Below are 6,156 nucleotides of genomic sequence, written 5' to 3'. Positions count from 1 at the left end.
TCCAAACTTGGTGAGTATGTCTTGAATGTACTTTGTTTGGATAATAAAGGTGCCCTCTTGGAGTTGCTTGACTTGAAATCCTAAGAAATACTTCAACTCCCCCATCATAGACATCTCGAATTTTTGAACCATTATCCTACTAAACTCTTCACATGTAGATTTGTTAGTAGACCTAAATATAATATCATCAACATAAATTTAGCATACAAACAAATCATTGGCAATAGTTTTAGTAAAGAGTGTAGGATCGACTTTTCCGACTTTGAAGCCATTAGTGATAAGAAAATCTCTTAGGCATTCATACCATGCTCTTGGGGCTTGCTTGGGCCCATAAAGCGCCTTAGAGAGTTTATAGACATGGTTAGGGTACTCACTATCTTCAAAGCCGGGAGGTTGCTCAACATAGACCTCTTCCTTGATTGGTCCATTGAGGAAGGCACTTTTCACGTCCATTTGGTAAAGCTTAAAGCCATGGTAAGTAGCATAGGCAAGTAATATACGAATTGACTCAAGCCTAGCTACGGGTGCATAGGTTTCACCGAAATCCAAACCTTCGACTTGTGAATATCCCTTGGCCACAAGTCGGGCTTTGTTCCTTGTCACCACACCATGCTCATCTTGTTTGTTGCGGAAGACCTACTTGGTTCCTACAACATTTTGGTTAGGACGTGGAACTAAATATCATACCTCATTCCTTGTGAAGTTGTTGAGTTCCTCTTGCATTGCCAACACCCAATCCGAATCCCTTAATGCGTCTTCCACCATGTATGGCTCAATAGAAGACACAAAGGAGTAATATTCACAAAAATGAGCAACACGAGATCGAGTGGTTACCCCCTTTTGAATATCGCCGAGGATGGTGTTCACGGGGTGATCTCGTTGTATTGCTTGGTGGACTCTTGAGTGAGGCGGTCTTTGACCATCATCATCTTCCTTGTCTTGATCATTGGCATCTCCCCCTTGATCATTGTCCTCCTCTTGAGGCGGCTCTTCTTGATCTTCATTTTCATCATATTGAGCTTGATCCTCATCTTGGGTTGGTGGAGATGCTTGCATGGAGGAAGATGGTTGATCTTGTGCATGTGGAGGCTCTTCGGATTCCTTAGGACACACATCCCCAATGGACATGTTCCTTAACGCGATGCATAATGCCTCTTCATCATCTAGCTCATCAAGATCAACTTGCTCTATTTGAGAGTCGTTAGTCTCATCAAACACAATGTCACAAGAAACTTCAACTAGTCTAGTGGACTTGTTAAAGACTCTATATGCCCTTGTGTTTGAGTCATACCCAAGTAAAAAGCCTTCTACAGCCTTAGGAGCAAATTTAGATTTTCTACCTCTTTTAACAAGAATAAAGCATTTGCTACCAAAGACTCTAAAATATGAAACATTGGGCTTTTTACCGGTGAGGAGTTCATATGATGTCTTCTTGAGAATTCGGTGAAGGTAGAGACGGTTGATGGCGTAGCAAGCGGTGTTGATTGCTTCCGCCCAAAACCGATCCGAAGTCTTGTATTCATCAAGCATGGTCCTCGCCATGTCAAGTAGAGTTCTATTCTTCCTCTCTACTACACAATTTTGTTGTGGCGTGTAGGGAGAAGAGAACTCATGCTTGATGCCCTCATCCTCAAGAAAGCCTTCTATTTGTGAGTTCTTGAACTCCGTCCCATTGTCGCTTCTAATCTTTTTGATCCTTAAGCCGAACTCATTTTGAGCCTGTCTCAAGAATCCCTTTAAGGTCTCTTGGGCTTGTGATTTATCTTGTAAAAAGAACACCCAAGTGAAGCGAGAATAATCATCCACAATAACTAGACAGTACTTACTCCCACCGATTCTTATGTAAGCTATCAAGCCGAATAGGTCCATGTGAAGTAGCTCGAGCGGCCTGTCAGTCGTCATGATGTTCTTGTGTGGATGATAACCACCAACTTGCTTTCCTGCTTGGCATGCGCTACAAACCCTGTCTTTCTCAAAATGAACATTTGTTAGTCCCAAAATGTGCTCTCCCTTTAGAAGCTTATGAAGATTCTTCATCCCAACGTGGGCTAGTCGGCGATGCCAGAGCCAACCCATGTTAGTCTTAGCAATTAAGCAAGTGTCGAGTTCAGCCCTATTGAAATCAACTAAGTATAGTTGACCCTCTAACACTCTCTTAAATGCTACTGAATCATCACTTCTTCTAAAGACAGTAACACCTATATCCGTAAAAAGACCGTTGTAACCCATTTTGCATAATTGAGAAACAGAAAGCAAATTGTAATCTAAAGAATCTACAAGAAAAACATTGGAAATAGAATGGTCAGGTGATATAGCGATTTTACCAAGTCCTTTGACCAAACCTTGATTTTCATCCCCGAATGTGATAGCTCTTTGGGGATCATGGTTTTTCTCATAGGAGGAGAACATCCTTTTCTCCCCAGTCATGTGGTTTGTGCACTCGCTATCAATGATCCAACTTGAGCCCCCGGATGCATAAACCTACAAAACAAATTTAGGCCTTGTTCTTTGGTACCCAAACGGTCTTGGGTCCTTTGACATTAAAATCAAGCACCTTGGGTACCCAAACACAAGTCTTTGACCCCTTGTGTTTGCCTCCAACATATTTGGCAACTATTTTGCCTGATTTGTTAGTTAAAACATATGATGCATCAAAAGTCTTAAATGAAATGTTATGTTCATTTGATGCAATAGAAGATTTCTTTTTAGGCAATTTAACATGGGTTGATTGCCTAGAGCTAAATGCCTCACTCTTATACATAAAAGCATGATGAGAGCCAGAGTGAGACTTCCTAGAATGAATTCTCCTAATTTTGTGTTCGGGATAACCGGCAGGGTATAAAATGTAACCCTCGTTATCCTGAACCATGGGAGCCTTGCCCTTCACAAAGTTAGACAATTTCTTAGGGGCATTAAGCTTGACATTGTCTCCCTGTTGGAAGCCAATGCCATCCTTAATGCCTGGGCGTCTCCCACTGTAGAGCATGCTTCTAGCAAATTTAAATTTCTCATTTTCTAAGTCATGCTCATTAATTTTAGCACTAAGTTGAGCTATGTGATCATTTTGTTGTTTAATTAAGGCTAGGTGATCATGAATAGCATCAACATTAATATCTCCACATCTAGTACAAATAGTAACATGCTCAATGGTAGATGTAGAGGGTTTGCAAACATTTAATTCATCAATCTTAGCATGTAACATGACATTTTTATTTCTAAGATTGGAAATAACATCATTACAAACATCTAAATCTTTAGCCTTAGCAATTAATTTTTCATTCTCAATTTTAAGGCTAGAGAGAGATGGATTCAAATTGTCAATCTTAGCAATCAAATTTACATTATCATTTCTAAGACTAACAATTGAATCATCACAACTATCTAACCTCTCAACCTTAGCAATTAATTTAGCGTTCTCATTTCTAAGGTTGGAAATGATATCATGGCAAGTGCTTAGCTCACTAGTTAATTTTTCACACTTTTCTACTTCCTGAGCATAAGCATTTTTAACCTTAACATGCTTTTTATTTTCTTTAATTAGGAAGTCCTCTTGGCTATCAAAGAGTTCATACTTTTCATGAATGGCTCCAATTAATTCATTTAGTTTCTCCTTTTGTTGCATGTTGAGGTTGGCAAAAAGAGCTAGCAAATTATCCTCATCATCACTAGATGATGCATATTTAGTGGAGGCTCTAGGTTTTACCTTCTTTTTGTCGTCCCTTGCCATGAGGCACTTGTGGCCGACGTTGGGGAAGAGGAGACCCTTGTTGACGGCGATGTTGGCGGCGTCCTCGTCGGAGGAGGGGTCGGTGGAGCTCTCATCGGAGTCCCACTCTCGACAAACATGGGCATCGCCGCCCTTCTTCTTGTAATATTTCTTCTTTTCCCTCCTCTTTCCCTTCTTGTCGTCGCCCCTGTCACTATCACTAGATAATGGACATTTTGCAATAAAATGACCGAGCTTACCACACTTGTAGCAAACTTTCCTGGAGCGGGGCTTGTAGTCCTTCCCCCTTCTTTGCTTGAGGATTTGGCGGAAGCTATTGATGATGAGCGCCATTTCCTCGTTGTCGAGCTTGAAGGCGTCGATGGGGAGTCTACTTGATGTAGACTCTTCTTTCTTCTCCTCCGTCGCCTTGAATGCGATGGGTTGCATCTCGGGTGTGGAGGAGGCGTCCTTGCTCGATGATTTTCTTGGAGCCTTTGATCATCAATTCAAAGCTCACAAATTTTCCTATCACTTCCTCGGGAGACATTAGTTTATATCTTGGATCACCATGAATTAATTGAACTTGAGTGGGGTTAAGAAAAACGAGTGATCTAAGAATAACCTTGACCATTTCATGGTCATCCCACTTTGTGCTCTCGAGGTTGCGCACTTGGTTCACCAAGGTCTTGAGCCGGTTGTACATGGCTTGTGGCTCCTCCCCTTGATGAAGCATGAAGCGACCAAGCTCCCCCTCGATCGTTTCCCGTTTGGTGATTTTGGTCACCTCGTCTCCTTCGTGTGTGGTCTTTAGAACGTCCCAAATCTTTTTGGCACTCTTCAACCCTTGCACCTTATTATACTCCTCTCGACTTAGAGAGGCGAGGAGTATAGTAGTGGCTTGGGAGTTGAAGTGCCGGATTTGGGCTACCTCGTCCGAGTCATAGCCTTCGTCCCCCACGGATGGTTCCTGTGCACCAAACTCAACAATGTCCCAAATGCTAGCGTGGAGTGAGGTTAGATGGTGCCTCATTTTATCACTCCACATACAATAGTCTTCACCGTCAAAAACCGGTGGTTTGCCTAGTGGGACGGAAAGTAAAGGGTTGCGTTTGGAAATGCGAGGATAGCGTAGGGGGATCTTACTAAACTTCTTGCGCTCATGGCGCTTAGAAGTAACAGAAGGCGTGTCGGAGCCGGAGGTGGAGGGCGACGAAGAATCGGTCTCATAGTAGACCACTTTCTTCATTTTCTTCTTCTTGTCGCCACTCCGATGCGACTTGACGTGGGGAGGTGACTCCTCCCTCTTCTTGTTGCTGGACTCTCCCGATGGAGCTTTCCCGTGGCTTGTGGCGGGCTTCTCGCCGGTCACATCTCCTTCTTGGCGTGAGCTCCCGACATCACTTCGAGCGGTTAGGCTCTTAATGAAGTACCGGGCTCCGATACCAATTGAAAGTCGCCTAGAGGGGGGTGAATAGGCAAATCTGGAATTTATAAAGTTAAAGCACAACTACAAGCCGGGGTTAGCGTTAGAAATAAAGTCGAGTCCGAAAGAGAGGGCGAAAACAAATCACAAGCGAATAAGGCGAATGACACGATGATTTGTTTTACCGAGGTTCGGTTCTTGCAAACCTACTCCCCGTTGAGGTGGTCACAAAGACCGGGTCTCTTTCAACCCTTTTCCTCTCTCAAATGGTCACTTAGACCGAGTGAGCCTTTCTCTTCAATCAAATGGGACACTTAGTCCACTACAAGGACCACCACAACTTGGTGTGTCTTGCTTTGATTACAAGCGAGTTGGAAACAAGAATAGATGAAGAAGAAAAGTGATCCAAGCGCAAGAGCTCAAAAGAACACAAAAGTCTCTCTCTCTCTCTAGTCACTAATTTGTTTGGAGTGATTCCGGACTTGGGAGAGGATTTGATCTCTTGTTTGTGTCTTGGAATGAAGTCTAGAGCTCTTGTATGAGGTTTGATGGCTGAAAACTTGGATGCATTGAAGTGTGGTGGTTAGGGGGTATTTATAGCCCCAACCACCAAAATGGCCGTTGGTGAGGGCTTCTGTCGTATGGCGCACCGGACAGTCCGGTGCGCCACCGGACACTGTCTGGTGCGCCAGCCACGTCACCCAACCGTTAGAGTTCGACCGTTGGAGCTTCTGACATGTGGGCCATCGGACAGTCCGGTGGTGCACCGGACAGCTCCTGTTCATTGTCCGGTGCGCCATCTGACGTATGCTCTGACTCTGCGCGCATAGTCACGCACTGTTCACTGTTCCTATAGCTGTTGCAGACGACCGTTGGCGCAGGTAGCCGTTGCTCCGCTTGGCACACCGGACAGTCCGGTGAATTATAGCGGAGTGGCTCCCAGAATTCCCTAAGGTGGCAAGTTCGAAGATGATCTCCCTGGTGCACCGGACACTGTCTGGTGGTGCACCGGATAGTCCGGTGC

The sequence above is a fragment of the Zea mays genome, chromosome 7, assembly GCF_902167145.1.
Source record: "Zea mays cultivar B73 chromosome 7, Zm-B73-REFERENCE-NAM-5.0, whole genome shotgun sequence".
NCBI lineage: Eukaryota > Viridiplantae > Streptophyta > Magnoliopsida > Poales > Poaceae > Zea > Zea mays.
This window is presented reverse-complemented; position numbering follows the sequence as displayed.